At 43.9% G+C, this 17,917-nt stretch overlaps 1 long non-coding RNA gene across 1 annotated transcript; it reads right to left on the bottom strand.

Annotated features, from left to right (window-relative positions):
* Positions 1-393: 393 nt before the first annotated feature.
* LOC145425838 (uncharacterized) lies at positions 394-7,824 on the bottom strand. The gene is made up of 2 exons (XR_013906599.1): positions 4,531-7,824; positions 394-4,076 (listed from the first exon to the last, which is right to left on the bottom strand). It is a non-coding gene; the product is annotated as an uncharacterized LOC145425838 (long non-coding RNA).
* Positions 7,825-17,917: the final 10,093 nt, after the last annotated feature.

Below are 17,917 nucleotides of genomic sequence, written 5' to 3'. Positions count from 1 at the left end.
AGTCGTGCACACGGGCAAGGGGGAGAACACATCTGCAAAGCGCTGTTGCAATGCAGGAACATCTGCTTTATTGGAATGTGTGAGATGTTAATCACAATGCATCTTAAACACACGCTCTAAAAGCGTCATGCCCACAGCACATTTTTGAGAAAAATCAAATATTTTGGTCCTTGAAGATCATTTCAGAGTTTTTAATGAGCTGCAGGAACCCTGTTCTGTGTGAGTGGAGAACAGCCAAGTCGCCTCCTCTGATAAACCTCCACATGTACCACTGAAAACAGTTAAATTAGTTTGAATCTGAAATCATGGCTCAAACTACTTGTTGTGAGACCCATTTCTTCATTTTAACACCAAACTGTTTAATAAGAAAAAATTTACACAGACTTCATCAAATATAAGTAACACTTTAATATTATCAAGATTTCATAATACAAACTTCAAATCAACAGGGAAACAGCTGCAGAACATGTGGATCAAAATGAATTCATTAAAAAAACAACATGTGGACTTCAAGGATACAGTAAATACACTAAAGTGAATGGAGGAGCCAAAACTTGAAGGAATTTGAATTAAGTAAAAGTAGTCACCTGTGATCTTTAAATTGGTCCTGATGTGTGCTGCTGTTTTTAACTTTCAACATTTCTTTGCTGCCACTGTGAACACGAATGTGGTCTTTCCCTAATTAAATATAGGTTACACTGACTCACTGCTTCATCTTCAGGTACAAACTGGTATTACATGGAAGTACAGCCCAAAACCAGGTTAGATTGATTTTATTTTTTCTGGACATAAAGTCACAGCAGGTGTTGTTTCAAAGCTTTTGGACAGATTTAGTTCATTTTGGAAGTTTTAAGAGCAACTGCTGTGAAAACATTTGTAGTTTTGGGAAAAAATTACTTAAGAGAAGATTTTACAACAGCAAAAGATTAAATATGAATGAAGGATTGAAATTTAACTTAGGTAACACAAAATGAATACAACTACTAAACACTACTGTGTCCTAAGGGAACAAAGATTAAAATGTAACAGGGATAAAATTTTAGAGAATTAAAATCCCTCAAAGGAAAAAAAATAAACTTGATATACATATCTATACATGCAGCTTCCTAAATGTAACATTCAGGATTATTCACTGCAGCTCCAGAAATCAGAGCTACCTCATCAGATCCAAGTGTGACATCAGCTGACACTCTTTACAGGAGATTCCATCTGAACTCTGTGGAGCCTGATCTCAAGGCTTTTAAGTCTGACCCTGAAACCAGAAGAGGATCTTTCTCTCTCTTCAGATTCATTGTGATCCAGTGATTTCAGTCCTGCATGATCAGGCTGATGTTTGCACAGAGCAGATAATGAAGTGAATGTTTTTGCACACTGGTAACAGTGAAACAGTTTATTTACAGCATGGGATCGTTTGTGTTCGGAGTATGAACTGAGATTCCTGAAACTCTTGTCACACTGGTCACAGCTGAAGTTCACTTCCATGTGTGTACGTTCATGTTTGTTACGATGACCTGATTGTGACCAGCTTTTGTCACAGTGTCTGCACTTGTATGGTGTCTCTCCTGTGTGGACTCCCTTATGCTTTTTCATTGAGCCCACGTCCAGTGGTGAAGGATGACCCACACTGGTCACAGATGTGCTTTTTGACCCCACTGTGGAAGAGTTCATGTATTTTTAATGTACTTGGTGTGTGGAAGCCTCTCCCACATTCTTTGCAGTAGTTCATTTTGTCTCCAGTGTGTCTACGTTGATGTGTTTTTAGGTCCCGTTGATGATTGGAGGTTTTTCCACAAAGATCACAGAGAAACTCTTTCCCACCACCACAGTGACGACAGGGTTGAGAAATGGATCCATGTGCTTTGCTCCACTTCTAAACAAAGACATTGTAAGTCAGGGAATTCCTTCAACGTTTTTATCCTGAACGTCGCCTGAAACAAAGAGCATCTCTGCCAACGTCCAATTACACTTTACTGTTTACATTATAACACTCAGCTTACTGAGAGAAAACGAGTCTTCATTTTCCAAACAGTTCATTCAGTATAACTCCATAAGTTTACTGATCAGACTTGTTCCAAACAATCAGGTTACAATTACAAGACAAAAAAAACTAACTACATCCTCACAGTTACTGCACTTGTAGAGTTACTTTCTGGTGTGGATCCGTTGGTGTTTTTTCAGCTGATGTGGAAATTTAAAAGACTTTCCACACAAGTCACAGCTGTAGGCTTTAAATCCACTGTGGATGACTTGGTGTTTTTTCAGGCTTAGAGCCCAGGTAAAATCCTTCCCACACAACTCACAACTGTAAGGTTTAAATCCACTGTGGATGAGTTGGTGTGTTTTTAAGGTTCCAGCCTGGGTAAAAGACTTTCCACACAACTCACAGATGTACGCTTTAAATCTAGGGGTGGGTTTTTATAATCGATTCATCGATTAAAATCGATTCTGGCTTGGATAACGTAAAATCGATTCATTAAAATCCTGAATCGATTTTTTAATATAAATTTATTTTGTCCGAAATGCCAGAATCTCTGGTGACATCTCACAAAATTTCAAGAACCACCAAACAGTAAATGAGAGCAGGTACAGGGATTCTGCACATAGACTTAAACACACAGCGCGACCCGCGGATCAGAATCAGTTAGATGTCGCCTTTCTCACAGTCGGGGCTGAAAGCCGACAGCTCGCTGATCCGGGTCCGCGCTTTGTGTTCACGCCCTTTATGCGCTGATTCTAAAGCTGTTAGTTTGATCTCTCTCCAAACAATATTGACCGAACCAGCAGCTAAAGAAGATCCAAACGCTTCACATAAACATCGTCATGAATTCACTCTTTTACTGTTTTGCTTCCATTGCGATGCGCAGCTCTCTCTCTCTCTCTCCCTCTCTCCCTCCCCCTCTCTCCCTCCCACCCTCTCTCTCTCTCTCGAACAGTTTCACTTTCTTCATTATTCGCTTGCTTGTTATGCACAAGTCTACTGTTGTTTACAGCGCTGTCGGCCGCTGTTTTTTTCCCTTTTACATTCTTCCGAAAAGAAAACCTCATTTCTGCTGTTCAATACTGAACAAATTTAAACTTTTTAATATTATTCAAAATGCAAAATGCTTAGCCGTGTGTCTAATAAAACCGCTGTAACGTCAGAGGTAATGTTCATTAATTAATGGTTTTCTTTCGTTTTTGATGTACTGCAGAATATTTTTATAAAATCCCAGGCCAGGAAAATCACCTTCATGTTTTTCTGTGTTTTATCTTCAGCTACTTTGACACAAAGGCATCTGCTGTGATGCTCACACCTTGGATAAAGTCTTGCGAGCGTCAGCTTCCTTTTTATAGATACAAAAATATGTAAATGTTCTGATCTGAATCATACTTCTGACTGTCAAAATTTCCCAGATTTAAATCGAATCGAATCGAATTAAATCGAATCGTGGATCGAATCGATTTGGGACCTTGTGAATCGGAATTGAATCGATTCTAGAAATCAGTGACGATACCCAGCCCTATTTAAATCCACTGTGGATGACTTGGTGTTTTTTCAGGCTTAGAGCCCAGGTAAAATCCTTCCCACACAACTCACAGCTGTAAGGTTTAAATCCACTGTGGATGAGTTGGTGTGTTTTTAAGGTTCCAGCCTGGGTAAAAGACTTTCCACACAACTCACAGAGGTACGCTTTAACTCCACTGTGGATGACTTGGTGTGTTTTCAGGCTTAGAGCCCAGGTAAAATCCTTCCCACACAACTCACAGCTGTAAGCTTTAACTCCACTGTGGATGATTTGGTGTCGTTTTAAGCCCCCAGCCTGGGTAAAAGACTTTCCACAAAACTCACAGCTGTAAGGTTTAACTCCACTGTGGATGATTTGGTGTCGTTTTAAGCCCCCAGCCTGGGTAAAACACTTTCCACACAACTCACAGCTGTAAGGTTTAACTCCACTGTGGATGATTTGGTGTCGTTTTAAGTGTTCAGCCCGGGTAAAATCCTTCCCACACTCATCACAGCTGTAGGTTTTCTCTCCTTTTCTTCTGTGAGATTTGTCAGCCTCCTGAGAGCGCTGACTTCTTGCTCCATGTTGGTCCTGCAGTGACAGAGATACAAACAGAGGCAGTGAGTGAAATGCAGTCGTGGAACAAACTGAAACTCCCTCCATTGGTGGAATCAAACATGTCAAAAAAACACATTGTTGGTGTGTTACCACCACCTTCTGGTAATACTATCACATTACAATGACGTGCTACAATGAGAGTTGTAATGAAAATGACATTATTGAAGAAATATTGATCATCAAAGAAACTCTTACTTCAGAAAAAAACTTTGAGTTCAACTGATGATTTTGTTGTTTCAATGTATGTAGAGAAAATATGATCTTCGTATTTTTTTGCAACTTCTGTGGTTTTTGGTTGTGAATGTAGATTCTGTATATATGGAGGAGCCCAGGATGGAAAAGATAAAGCTGCTGTTAACAGGTTTTTAAAAACCAACCAGCTGTACACACAGTTTCAATAACAGTGTAACTGTGATGTTTTTCTCACCTTTTGTGTTGAAGTCATTGTTTCCTCTGTAGTGGCTGAGCTGAGTCCAAATGGCTGAAATTGTTCCTCTGCTGCACCACCAGACTCTTCTCCTCCTGTTACTCAGCTGGGACACAAAAAGTATATATTTGTACTTTATCCCTGACAAAAAGTAGCAGAGCAAATAAACATGACTAAACTCCTCAGTGACAACAATACCTATGAAGCTTCAAGGTGAAACCCCAGAAGCAACTACAAAAAGAAATTCATCAGTTGCCTACAAGAACTTGAAAGGGAAAAACCACTGACCCCCCTGCACATCACCACCTTTACCCAGGGGATGCTACACCCTGTATATATGGACTTCCATAGATCCACAAAGACGGAGTCCCGATCAGTCTCAATGGTAGCAGTATAAACTCAGCTACCTACAACATTTCAAGCACCTCATTACCATCCTAGGGGAGCTAGGATGGTAATGAGGACTTTAAAAAACATTTCGAAACTCACTATGTTAATGTGGAATTATTTTACAAATGGAGAATTTATTCTACAATTCATTATTTAAGCACAGAATTCTTTATTTTGATGTGCGTGGCTCTTGTTGTCCTCCATATACGGGTGTCAAAAATCATAGAGGAATTGGCATGAGGAGGTACATGTTTAAGGTGTTAACAACACACAGTGTGGTTTGCTAGGTTAACTCACAAGCAGAATTTAGCTGTGCCTGACTACAATAGAGACTTTCCTCTTTAGGTGTTTCTGAAACAAGAAGGTGTAGTAAACAGATTTGTTTCAGAAAAAGGCGACAGTAATTAAAATGACATACATAAGCACAGAATGTTTTAATCCTACTAACACATATACACACATATGTAATGCAATGAATACCAGATGGTATTTTATGCCTGTATTTCTGATTTTATCATCTTGTTCAACTCACTTAGTAAGATGAGAAGTTTTTAGGAATAATTTTTGATTTACGTCTTAAATTGGACAAGCATCTAAAGAAGATTGCTAAGACGGTCAAGGCTGATCTGAATCGTTTTGAGTTAATTCAGCACTATATACCTGCTTCAGCAGCTCAGTTATTTATGCATTTGTCACGTTCCTGTGTCTTTTGAACCAGTGTTTTGAGTTTGTTTAAGTTCTTTAGGTCAGCGAAGTTCATTTGTTCTTTAGATTTCTCTTTTATTTTCTTCCCCTGTATTTAAGTTTCCTCACCCTTTGTGTTTCATGCTGAGTGTCTTATGTTATCAAGTTTGTATTGTCATGTCTGTGTCTCATGTTTCCTGTTTTATTTTGAAGGTCTGTGGCCTATGTCATATCTGTCCGATGGCATCATTTAGGGCTGCACAATTAAATGCTAGAAAAATCACGATCTCAATTCATACTTATGTGCAATCTCATTTCCAAATGACAACGATGTAAGAAAAGAAAAAAAAAAGATGACGATTGTACCGTGTTTTGCTCCGGGACATAATCTGCATGAAAACAAGCGCTCACTCTTCACGCTCAACAAATGACAAGGGCGGAGCCTTATACCACGTGATACAGAAGCCAGCTGGAAGGGGAAAAAACAACGAGGAGCACGTGAGAGAAACTGCCGGAGGGGAGAAACCACAATGAGTGCAGAGGAAAAGCTCTGATGGTGGTGAGAATGACAACCCCACTGTAACATTAATTCCAAGAAAAGGTTCTCGTTTCTCCATGTGGAAAGTTTGTGGTTTCAAAGAAGATGAGAGTCAAAAAGATATCATTTGCAAGCTGTGTTTTGCCATAGTAGCAGCACCGCAAGCTAACTTTACGAATTTGTATAACCACTTTAAACGTCACCATTGTCATGTACTGGGCTTTACGGCTTTACGCCACTAGGACCTGCTCTGCGGCAGGGGGCTGTCTATATCCTGTTCTATGTCTTAGCTGTCACACACGTTGTTGTGCTGTTATAACCCATGCTGGATACACGTTCAATAAAGCAGCGTTACAAGAAAGCTACCGAGTGGTCATTCTACATGGTGTCAGAAGTGGCCCGGACCATCGCCGAATAACGCCATAGGGGAGAAAACAGCAGAATGGCTAAGTTTAATCCCCCGACGGGCTTCCCCTTCGATAAGCCGACAGAATGGCCCGACTGGAAACAGCGTTTCGAACGCTACTGGATCGCAACGAAACTCCACAAAGACGAAGGACAGGTACAGCTGAGCTGCCTAATCTACGCGATGGGAAATGAAGCAGAGAACATTTACAAGTCACTCACCTTCGCCGCCGATGAAAGTCGTGACAACTTCGCCGTCGTAATGAGGAAGTTCGACGAGTATTTTTCCCCGCAGCGGAACACTATACATGAAAGAGCATGTTTTCACCAGCGAGTCCAGCGGCCAGGCGAAACGGCGGAGAGTTTTATCCGAGCCCTGTATGACCTCTCAGAGCACTGTGAGTTTGGTGCATGTAAAGAGGAAAATATCCGCGATCGTATTGTGGTCGGGATACGAGACAAGGACCTCTCCCGCAGGCTACAGCTGATGAAGGACCTCACATTGGCACAAATGAACCAGATCGTCAGACAGTCAGAGGAGGTCGCAGCGCAGGTCAGCTTGCAGGGAGATGCGGGAGGCTCAGTACAGGAGGTACGGTTATAAACGGAAAAGCATGGACTGGAAATCACAACAACAGCAAGGTAGGCTACCCGCGAAAACAAAATGGGCGGGGCGTTACAGAAAATGCAGTAAATGTGGGAAGATACAGCATGCCAGGGATGAAAGGTCCCCGTCAGCAAAATCTGTTTGCCATGGATGCCAAAAAATTGGACACTGGGCCAGGGTGTGTCGTAACACCAGATCAGTGAATGAGGTTACAGAGACAGAGAAAAGAGAGCAGGCCTCATATTTTCTAGGCTCAGTGTGTAATGCAAACAGAAATAGTGAAGCATGGACTGTGCAGTTACTGTTAGACTCTGCTCCAATAGAATTTAAGATTGACACAGGAGCAGATGTCACTATCATAAATGAGGACACGTTGCACACTCTTGCTCATAAGAGAACGCTAGAGCCTTCAGATCGCCCTCTAGATAGCCCCGGAGGAGAGCTGTTATGTCTCGGCTACTTAAAAGCCACAATAAGTTATAAAGGCAAAGACTACCTGTCCAAGGTGTATGTGGTTCGTGGACACAGAGTCAGCAACCTTCTCAGCCGCTCCTTGTCAGTGCAGATGAACCTGGTGAGAAGAATTGATGAAGCAACGATCACACCCACCAGGAACCAACCACTTTACGGTGAACACGGAACACTAAAAACTGAGCCAGTCAAAATTCAGTTAAGGGACGATGCTGTGCCATACGCGGTGCATACGGCACGCCGTGTGCCTTTCCCCATGCTGCAGACAGTGAAGGAGGAACTAAAAAGAATGGAGAACCATGGTGTCATTGAGAGGGTGACCCAACCTACGGAATGGTGTGCCCCAATGGTGCCTGTCTTGAAGAAGACCACAGCAAAGGCCAGGATCTGCGTTGATCTGACAAAACTGAATAAGTCTGTCAAAAGAGAGCACTATATCTTGCCTACCCCCGAGGAAACGATGTCCAGGTTGAGTGGTGCAACGGTCTTCTCCTCGCTGGATGCAGCCAGTGGATTTTGGCAGATCCCATTGCATCACGAGAGTTGCAAACTAACGACATTCATCACGCCATTTGGCAGGTATTGCTTTAAGAGGCTGCCCTTTGGGATAACGAGTGCACCAGAGATCTTTCAGCGAAAGATGTTGGAGACCTTAGAGGGGCTCGAAGGTGTGGAGGTCTTTATGGATGACATCCTGGTCTATGGGCCACCATGGAACAACATGACACTCGACTTGAGAAGGTGCTGCAGCGCATTGAGCTAGCAGGATTGAAGCTCAACCGAGAGAAGTGCTCCTTCAGACAGAGCCAGCTTCGCTTCCTAGGGCACCTGATCGACCATTCTGGGTCAGGCCAGACCCTGAGAAAGTGAGCGCCATTCTTCAGCTGCCGTCACCAGAAAATGTGCAAGAGCTTAAACGGATCCTAGGAATGGTTAATTACCTGGGCAGATATATTCCTGCTCTTGCCACAATATGCCAGCCACTGTACGAGTTGCTTAAAAGCAAAAACAGTTGGACCTGGGATCACCCACAGCAGGCAGCCTTCGAGAACATAAAGAGAGCGCTTACATCAGCACCTGTTCTCGCCTTCTATGATGTCAACAGACTCACAGCCGTATCTGCCGACGCTAGTAGCTACGGGCTTGGGGCTGTGCTGCTTCAGCTTCATGGCGCAGAGTGGAAACCTGTTGCCTACTGCTCTAGACGCCTCACGGAGGCTGAAACACGCTGAAACACATTAAAGCGTACATGAAAGTGAAAAACGAGCTATCAGAGGCTGACGGCCTGGTTATACGAGGCTGCAGAATCGTCATTCCAAAGTCACAAAGAACAGCCATTCTACACAAATTACATGAAGGGCACCAAGGCCTCACCAAGTGCAGGGATAGGGCTAATTCATCTGTGTGGTGGCCGGGGCTCTCCACTGAGTTAAAGAATGTAGTGCTGCAGTGCCACACATGTCTGGCCCAGAGGCCAACACAGACAAAGGAGCCGCTCATCTCCACACCTTTGCCAGATCGTCCATGGCAAAGGATAGCCCTGGATCTCTGTGAACACAACCGGAATAATTATCTCGTTGTGTCGGACTACTACTCACGTTTCTGGAAATACTTCACCTACCATCCACGACCAGCGGCCAAGTTGTTCAGAAACTGAAGTCGACCTTTGCTAGGTTTGGGATCCCTGACGTGGTGATGAGTGACAATGGCCCTCAGTTTTCCAGCTCTGAGTTCCAGGCCTTCGCGAGAGAGATGGATTTCGCCCACATAACGTCTAGTCCCCACCACCCACAGGGAAATGGTCACGCGGAGAGGGCAGTACAGACTGCAAAGAAAATCCTCCAGCACGACGACCCACTGATAGCGCTAATGTGCTTTAGGTCTACTCCCTGTGCCACTACAGGCTTCAGCCCAGCGGAACTTCTTATGGGGAGGAGGATCAGGACAACCCTGCCTACCTTGGAGAAGAATCTTCTACCTAAATGGCCAAACAAAAGAGAAGTTAAACGAAGGGATGCTGGTCAGAAGGCCGAGCAGGCATTCTACTTCGACCGCCGCCATGGTGCTAAGCCCCTACCTCCACTTCATCCAGGGGATGCTGTCCTAACTAAGCTGGACCAGGAGAAGGCTTGGGCAACACCGGCCATCATCTCCAAGGAGAGCGTCACTCCGAGGTCCTATCTCGTTGCCACACCCCAAGGTGCATTGCTGCGACGGAACCGCCGCCATCTCCGCCTCGAACCATCTCCACGGGCTACGCCACAACCCCTTCCAACACCCACTGTGGATGCTGAGGAGCCGTCATCTCAGTGCGCTGGTGCGTCCATTCCAGAGACCCCACATTTGGCCCCTAGTCTAGTCGCACCCACTCACGCTGACGTACCGACTCTGCTAAGCACGAGGTGCGGCCGGGTACGCAAGCCAGTCAGCAGGCTGGATCTATAGACATTGGGGTGATAGGACAGAAGGAAGGACTGGGGAGTGGGAATGTTGTATTGTTGCTGTTTTGCACTTATGTTTTCAGCTGCACCCAATACTGCTGTTACCTGGTTGAATTAATTACCTTAAAGGTTTGCCGTGTTTCATGGCTCCTGTTTTGTGGACACTGCCCTTCAGGCTGACAGTATGCCATTTGTGCTCGACCCTAAGAGAACTGCCCTGAGGCTATCATAGTGTCACATGTTATCATGCGAGCGACCGTGGCTCAGGGGGTTGGGAATCGCATCTGTAACCGAAAGGTCGCCGGTTCGATCCCTGGGCTCTCTGTCCTGGTCGTTGTGTCCCTGGGCAAGACACTTTACCCTACTTGCCTACTGGTGTTGGCCAGAGGGGCCGATGGCGCGATATGGCAGCCTCGCTTCTGTCAGTCTGCCCCAGGGCAGCTGTGGCTACAACTGTAGCTGCCTCCACCAGTGTATGAATGTGAGAGTGAATGAATAGTGGTATTGTAAAGCGCTTTGGGTGCCTTGAAAAGCGCTATATAAATCCAATCCATTATTATTATTATTATTATCATTGTGTCATTGCTGTTCTATTTGGGGTTTGTTATTGGACATAACATGAAAAGGGGGGAGATGTCATGTACTGGGCTTTATGGCTTTACGCCACTAGGACCTGCTCTGTGGCAGGGGGCTGTCTATATCCTGTTCTATGTCTTAGCTGTCACACACGTTGTTGTGCTGTTATAACCCATGCTGGATACACGTTCAATAAAGCAGCGTTACAAGAAAGCTACCGAGTGGTCATTCTACATGGTGTCAGAAGTGGCCCGGACCATCGCCGAATAACGCCATAGGGGAGAAAAGAGCAGAATGGCTAAGTTTAATCCCCCGACGGGCTTCCCCTTCGATAAGCCGACAGAATGGCCCGACTGGAAACAGCGTTTCGAGCGCTACTGGATCGCAACGAAACTCCACAAAGACGAAGGACAGGTACAGCTTGTGTTTGTAGCAAGGGGAACTGCATTTACCTGTGTGTTCCGCCCGGAGTATTGAGAGTGTAACACCGGAAGGTGAGAAGCAGAGACTCATGACTGTTTATTAAGAGTTTAATAAAAGTTTACCTCGGAGGAGGGAAAGTTCAACCGAGCATCTTGTGAAGTTTATAGAGAGAACAAGATGAAACATGGTGGCAGCGGGGTCTAGAGTGATCCACACCGCGCTTTGAAGACAACAGATTGAGCGGACGGTATCGACGCGTCCAGCTAGGCTAGTTAGCCTCGGAGGTGCTAACGGCTCAGGACAGCAGGTGAGACCCTGACGAGAAGAGCGCAGCGGCGTCTACGATGGATGGATTGAAGCCACCAGCACAGTGGAGTATGGATTCAGTGAACCTGTCTAAAGCGTGGAAAACATGGAAAAAAGAGTTTACCCTCTACACGGAACTAGCTCTGCCGGATGCTGAGGAAAAGGCGAGAGTGAAGCTGTTTTACTATCTGATCAGGGAACGGGGCAGGGAGCTCTGTGGAACGCTGATCGGAGCTGAGGCAAGGGTAACAGTAAGTGAGCTGATGAGAAAAATCGATGAACACTGTAATCCCAAAGTTAATGAGACTGTCGAGAGATACAGATTTTTTGCATGCAATCAGGCTCCAGGAGAAAATATTGATAAATATGTTACGGACCTGAGAATGCCGGCGAGCACCTGCAACTTTGAACAATTAAAAGACTCACTGATCAGAGACAGGATTGTCTGTGACACGAACAGCTCCAGTTGGAGGGAAAGGTTGCTCAGAGAAGAGAACCTCACATTAGACAGATGTCTAGATATTTGTAGAGCAATGGAGATTTCAAGAGAATGCAACAAAACAATAGCGGGACAGGCTGTAGAGGAACCGCATGCAGTAAAACAAAAAGAGAGAAAAAGACTGGATAAAGAGATATCATGCAGATTTTGTGGAAGAGCACATGAAAGACTCAAATCAAAATGCCCAGCATATGGAAAAAAATGCAAAAAATGTGGCAAAGAAAATCATTTTGCTATAGCATGCAGGAGTAAAAGCAGACAGAGTGAAAATGGAAAAAAGGTCCACACAGTGACGGAGCAGGACTCGGATTCCTGTGAGGACATAATGACTGTCACAGCTATGACACAGACTGCAGTAGAAGTGAACCACATCAGAGAATCAGACATGAAAAAACGAGAGCAGCTGTTTGCAGGCATGATGATTGGCAACAGCCTGGTCAAGTTTCAAGTTGACTGCAGTGGAACCTGCAACGTTATTCCCATCAACTTGTTGAACCCGAACATCAAAATGGAGCACACAGACAAGGTTCTTGTGATGTACAATAAGTCAAGGCTGTGTCCATTAGGAAAGTGTAAGGTCAAGCTGACAAACCCAAGAAAAAACAAAAAGTGTAAATGGTAAATGGCCTGCATTTGTATAGCGCTTTTCTAGTCCCTAAGGACCCCAAAGCGCTTCACACTACATTCAGTCATTCACCCATTCACACACACATTCACACACTGGCGATGGCAAGCTACGTTGTAGCCACAGCTGCCCTGGGGCGCACTGACAGAGGCGAGGCTGCCGGACACTGGCGCCACCGGGCCCTCTGACCACCACCAGTAGGCAAACACGGGGTTAGTATCTTGCCCAAGGATATTTGGCATGCAGCCAGGAGGCAGCCTGGGATCGAACCACCGACCTTCTGATTAGTGGCTGACCTGCTCTGCCACCTGAGCTACAGCCACCCCACCTCTACTTGGGAGAACAGCTAGTGAAGCGATGAAGCTAATACAATAGGGGCGATCGTGGCTCAAGAGTTGGGCGTTCGCCTTGTAATCGGAAGGTTGCCGGTTCGAGCCCTGGCTTGGACAGTCTCGGTCGTTGTGTCCTTGGGCAAGACACTTCACCCGTTGCCTACTGGTGGTGGTCAGAGGGCCCGGTGGCGCCAGTGTCCGGCAGCCTCGCCTCTGTCAGTGCGCCCCAGGGTGGCTGTGGCTACAATGTAGCTTGCCATCACCAGTGTGTGAATGTGTGTGTGTGTGAATGGGTGGATGACTGGATATGTAAAGCGCTTTGGGGTCCTTAGGGACTAGTAAAGCGCTATATAAATACAGGCCATTTAATACAAGTTAAATATGATAACATCTGTGCTTTGGACAGCTCAGTGACAACAGCTCCATCAGAGAAAAACGCATGGTTGTTGGAAGAGATAAAGACTGAGTTTCAGGATGTGTTTACAGGAGATGGATGTTTGCAAGGTGAATATGAGCTGGAAATCGACACAACAGTGCAGCCCGTCAAACTGCCAAAACGCACAGTCCCAGTGTCGATGATGAAACCACTGAAAGAGGAACTGATGAGCCTTACAGAAAGACAAATAATAGCACCAGTGGATTGTAGTACTGATTGGATCAGTGGGATGGTGACAGTGCAGAAGCCAAATGGCAAACCCAGGATATGTATTGACCCAAGACCACTCAAAAAAGCTTTGAAGCGTAGTCACTTCCCGTTACCAACAATAGATGACATCTTGCCAGATGTGTCAAGAGCGAAAGTTTTCACAGTTTGTGATGTAAAACATGGCTTTTGGCATGTGAAGCTTACAGAAGAGTCAAGCCATCTCACGACATTCGCAACACCATTTGGTCGCTTTCGTTGGCTGAGAATGCCGATGGGGATCAGCCCAGCGCCAGAGGTCTTTCAGCGCAAACTGATACAAGCGTTAGAGAACCTGCCAGGCACATACATCATTGCTGATGACATCCTGATCACTGGAAAAGGAGAGACGACTGAGTTGGCAGAAATGGATCATGACAGAAACCTGAGACTTTTCCTGGAACGCTGCAGAGAGAGAAACATCAAATTAAATGTGGAAAAACTCAAGCTTAGAAGACAGGAAGTACCATACATCGGACATCTACTCACAGCAGAAGGGCTGAGAGCTGACCCAGAGAAGGTACGGGCCATCACAGAGATGCCAGCACCAACTGACATAAAAGGGGTGCAGAGACTAGTTGGAATGGTCAACTATTTATCAAAGTTTTACAAGCATCTGTCAGACGACTGTGAGCCTCTCAGACAACTGACGCACAGAGACAGCCTATGGGAGTGGACAGACATGCAGGAAGATGCATTTAAAAGACTGAAAGAAAAACTAACACAAGTCCCAGTTTTGAAATATTACAGCCCTGAAGAAGAGCTGACGCTGCAGCGTGATGCCAGCGAGACAGAACTGGGAGCAGCTCTGACTCAACATTGGAAACCAGTGGCATTTGCAAGTCATGCACTGACGCTCACTGAAAGAGGTTATGCACAAATTGAAAAGGAATGTTTAGCTATTGTGTTTGGGATGGAGAAATTCCACCAATATACATATGGTCGTCTTGTGAGAGTGCAATCAGACCACAAGCCACTCGAGAACATTATTAAAAAGCCACTGTTACATGCACCTAAGAGACTGCAAAGGATGTTATTAAGGCTGCAAAAATATGATATAACCATAACATATGTTCCAGGCCGCGACATGCTACTTGCTGATACGCTGAGTAGAGCCTACCTGCAGGATAGCATCAAAAGCCAGACGGAGCTGGAGACAGAATGTGTCAACATGGTAGACTATGTACCTGTTTTAACAGAAAGCATGGACAGAATACGGGCAGGGACAAGAACCGACCACACACTACAAACGCTGATAAAAACAATACAAAAGGGGTGGCCGGCCTGTAAGAAAGATGTACCTGTTGAAATAACCCAGTTCCAATCTTTGCAGGATGAACTGAGCACACAGCATGGATTGGTCTTCAAGGGAGAGAGAGTGGTGATTCCAGAAGCACTGCAGGCAGATATAACACAGCGAATTCACTCAACACACATCAGCACAGAAGGGTGCCTCAGGAGAGCTAGAGACTGTGTCTACTGGCACGGTATGAACGACCACAACAAAAAGTACATCGCTTCACGTGACATATGTCGGTCTGTGGATGTAAAACAACAGAAAGAGACACTAAATCCATATTTGGCCTTATTGGACCACAGAAACACCCCAACACAAGGTTTAACTACCAGCCCTGCACAGAGACTGTTAAGCAGGAGGACGAGGACACTCCTCCCAATAGGAGACAGATTGTTGCAACCCAAAGTGACTGACAACAAGTTAGCACTGATGAAAAACAGAAAGAGACAAACAAAGTACTACAACAAGACAGCGAAGGACATGGACACATTAAACCCAGGAGACTTGGTGCGAGTCCAACCTTTTGAACCACACAACTTATGGACCAAAGCTAGAGTGTGTAACACTCTGGGAAACAGATCCTATGATGTGGAGTTGGACAACGGCAGAGTCCTCAGAAGAAATCGTCGCCATCTGAGGCGAGCTGTGGAGGTCAAAAAAGACATGTCAGCACATCTCCAGCCTGAGGGACAGAACATTACTGTGCCGACACAGAGCAAAGACAACACACAAAACAGCACTACCAGGTCAGGACGGGTAGTACAACAACCTGGATATCTGAAGGAATATGTATGCAGTGTGTGAGTTATATGTTGTGATTTGTTTACTGGTTAGAGAACAGAGCAAAACATCTGCGATAATATTTTGAGTTATGGCTTTGTGATCTGTTTACTTGTTTGGAAGGAAAGAAAAAAAATAAGGAAAAGAGAAACAAAATGGAAAAAATGACTAAAAGTAACACTAAAAAAAAGTAAGTGGAAGACAGAATTTTCATTTTTGAAGAAAATGGTGTCCAACAAAGAAATGTCATGTCTAAGTTTTGTTCCAGTTGCAAACTGAGTTCTCAACTTATGAATAGTTCATTGTCTTTGTAAAAGAAAAGGGATGTAGCAAGCGGAATTGCATTTACCTATGTGTTCCGCCCGGAGTCTTGAGAGTGTAACACCGGAAGGTGAGAAGCAGAGACTCATGACTGTTTATTAGTTTCACTAACACGGGTACACACTTAGCCTGTATTTTTGTAGGAACATTCTGGCAACTTAAGCTCACCATCTGTAAACTTAACATGTGAAGCTCAAGATTAAAGAAAACAAACTGAAGCAAAATTAAGAGAAACTCTATATTTGTTTCTTTATCAGTACCTGTGAGAAGACTATTCATACTGTGTTGTTCTCTCTGCAAAGTTTTCTATCAGTAAATCTCAGAGAGACAAAGTAAACATTTACCGTCAGGTCCCAAGCTACTGCTAAAGATACTGTTACTGTGCCACGTGCATATCTTTGGAAATAATGAATTAGGTGGCAAAATCTGAGAATTAAAATCAGTTAATTAACTAAAAAGATAGAAAACAAGTAGAAAACCAAATTGAAAGGAAATATGTGTCGGTGTGTCTCCTCCTGTGATAAACCTCCACATGTACCACTGAAAACAGTTAAATTAGTTTGAATCAGAAATCAGGGCTCAAACTACTTGTTCTGAGACCATTTCTTCATTTTTCACACCAAACTGTTTGTAGCTGTCGCATTGAAATGTAATTATTATGTGATTGCAATGTTCAAAATTTGGTGTTTAATCTGGATTCATGTTGTGTTGTCGCCACCTACTGGTGGGCCTGAGTGTGACGCTTTGTGGTGCGCATGCTTTGGGGTGATGCTCAATTAAGCGCACATGTCACCAGAGACTGAAGGCTCGAGCCAGAAAGAGAATGCTGGCTTGTGTAAAAGGTGGAAATATTGAAGATATGGACTACAATTGCTCATTAATGTTCAGTAGAAAGGCGCACACGGTATGTTGGTGCATTTACTTTGTGTGCATGTTTTATTTGAATTTTTGTTCTCCTGATGTAATATCCGTGTTTTTCATTGATCATTTCACCAGTTTTTCACGGTGTTTGCTGGTGAAAAGAAGATTAAAATACTGGCTGAACATCAGTTGGAGCATGGCCCTTCATTCTACTTCGAACATGAAAAACCTTCAGGAGCAGTTACACTGTTTAATAAGACAAACGTTACAGAGTTCATCAAATATAACTAACGCTTTAACATGATCAGGATTTAATAATACAAACTTCAAATCAACAGGAAAACAGCTGCAGAACATGTGGATCAAAATGAATTCATTAAAAAACAACATGTGGACTTCAAGGATACAGTAAATACACTAAAGTGAAAGGAGGAAAAAATGTGAAGGAATTTGAATTAAGTAAAAGTAGTCACCTGTGATCTTTAAAATGGCCCTGATGTGTGCTGCTGTTTTTAACTTTCAACATTTCTTTGCTGCCACTGTGAATATGAATGTGGTCTTTGCCTAATTAAATAAATGTTACACTGACTCACTGCTTCATGTTCTGGTACAAACTGGCATTATATGAAAGTACAGCCCAAAACCAGTTTAGCTTGAGTTTCTTTTTTCTGGACATAAAGTCACAGCAGGTGTTGTTTCAAAGCTGGTGGACAGATTTAGTTCATTTTGGAGGATTTAAGAGCAACTGCTGTGAAAATATTTGCAGTTTTGGGAGAAAATGATTTAAGATTAGATTTTACCTCAGCAAAAGATTAAATATGAAGGAAGAATTAAAATCCCTAAAAGGAAAAATAATAAACTTGATATACATATCTATACATGCCGCTTCCTAAATGTAACATTCAGGATTATTCACTGCAGCTCCAGAAATCAGAGCTACCTCATCAGATCCAAGTTTGGCATCAGCTGACACTCTTTACAGGAGATTCCATCTGAACTCTGTGGAGCCTGATCTCAAGGTTTTTAAGTCTGACCCTGAAACCAGAAGAGGATCTTTCTCTCTCTTCAGATTCATTGTGATCCAGTGTTAAGAAATATACTCTAAAACACTTCTTCAGTAAAGACTCAGAGAAGAAAAACACACAGAAC

Source organism: Astatotilapia calliptera, chromosome 3 (genome assembly GCF_964374335.1).
Source record: "Astatotilapia calliptera chromosome 3, fAstCal68.1, whole genome shotgun sequence".
NCBI lineage: Eukaryota > Metazoa > Chordata > Actinopteri > Cichliformes > Cichlidae > Astatotilapia > Astatotilapia calliptera.
This window is presented reverse-complemented; position numbering and strand designations above follow the sequence as displayed.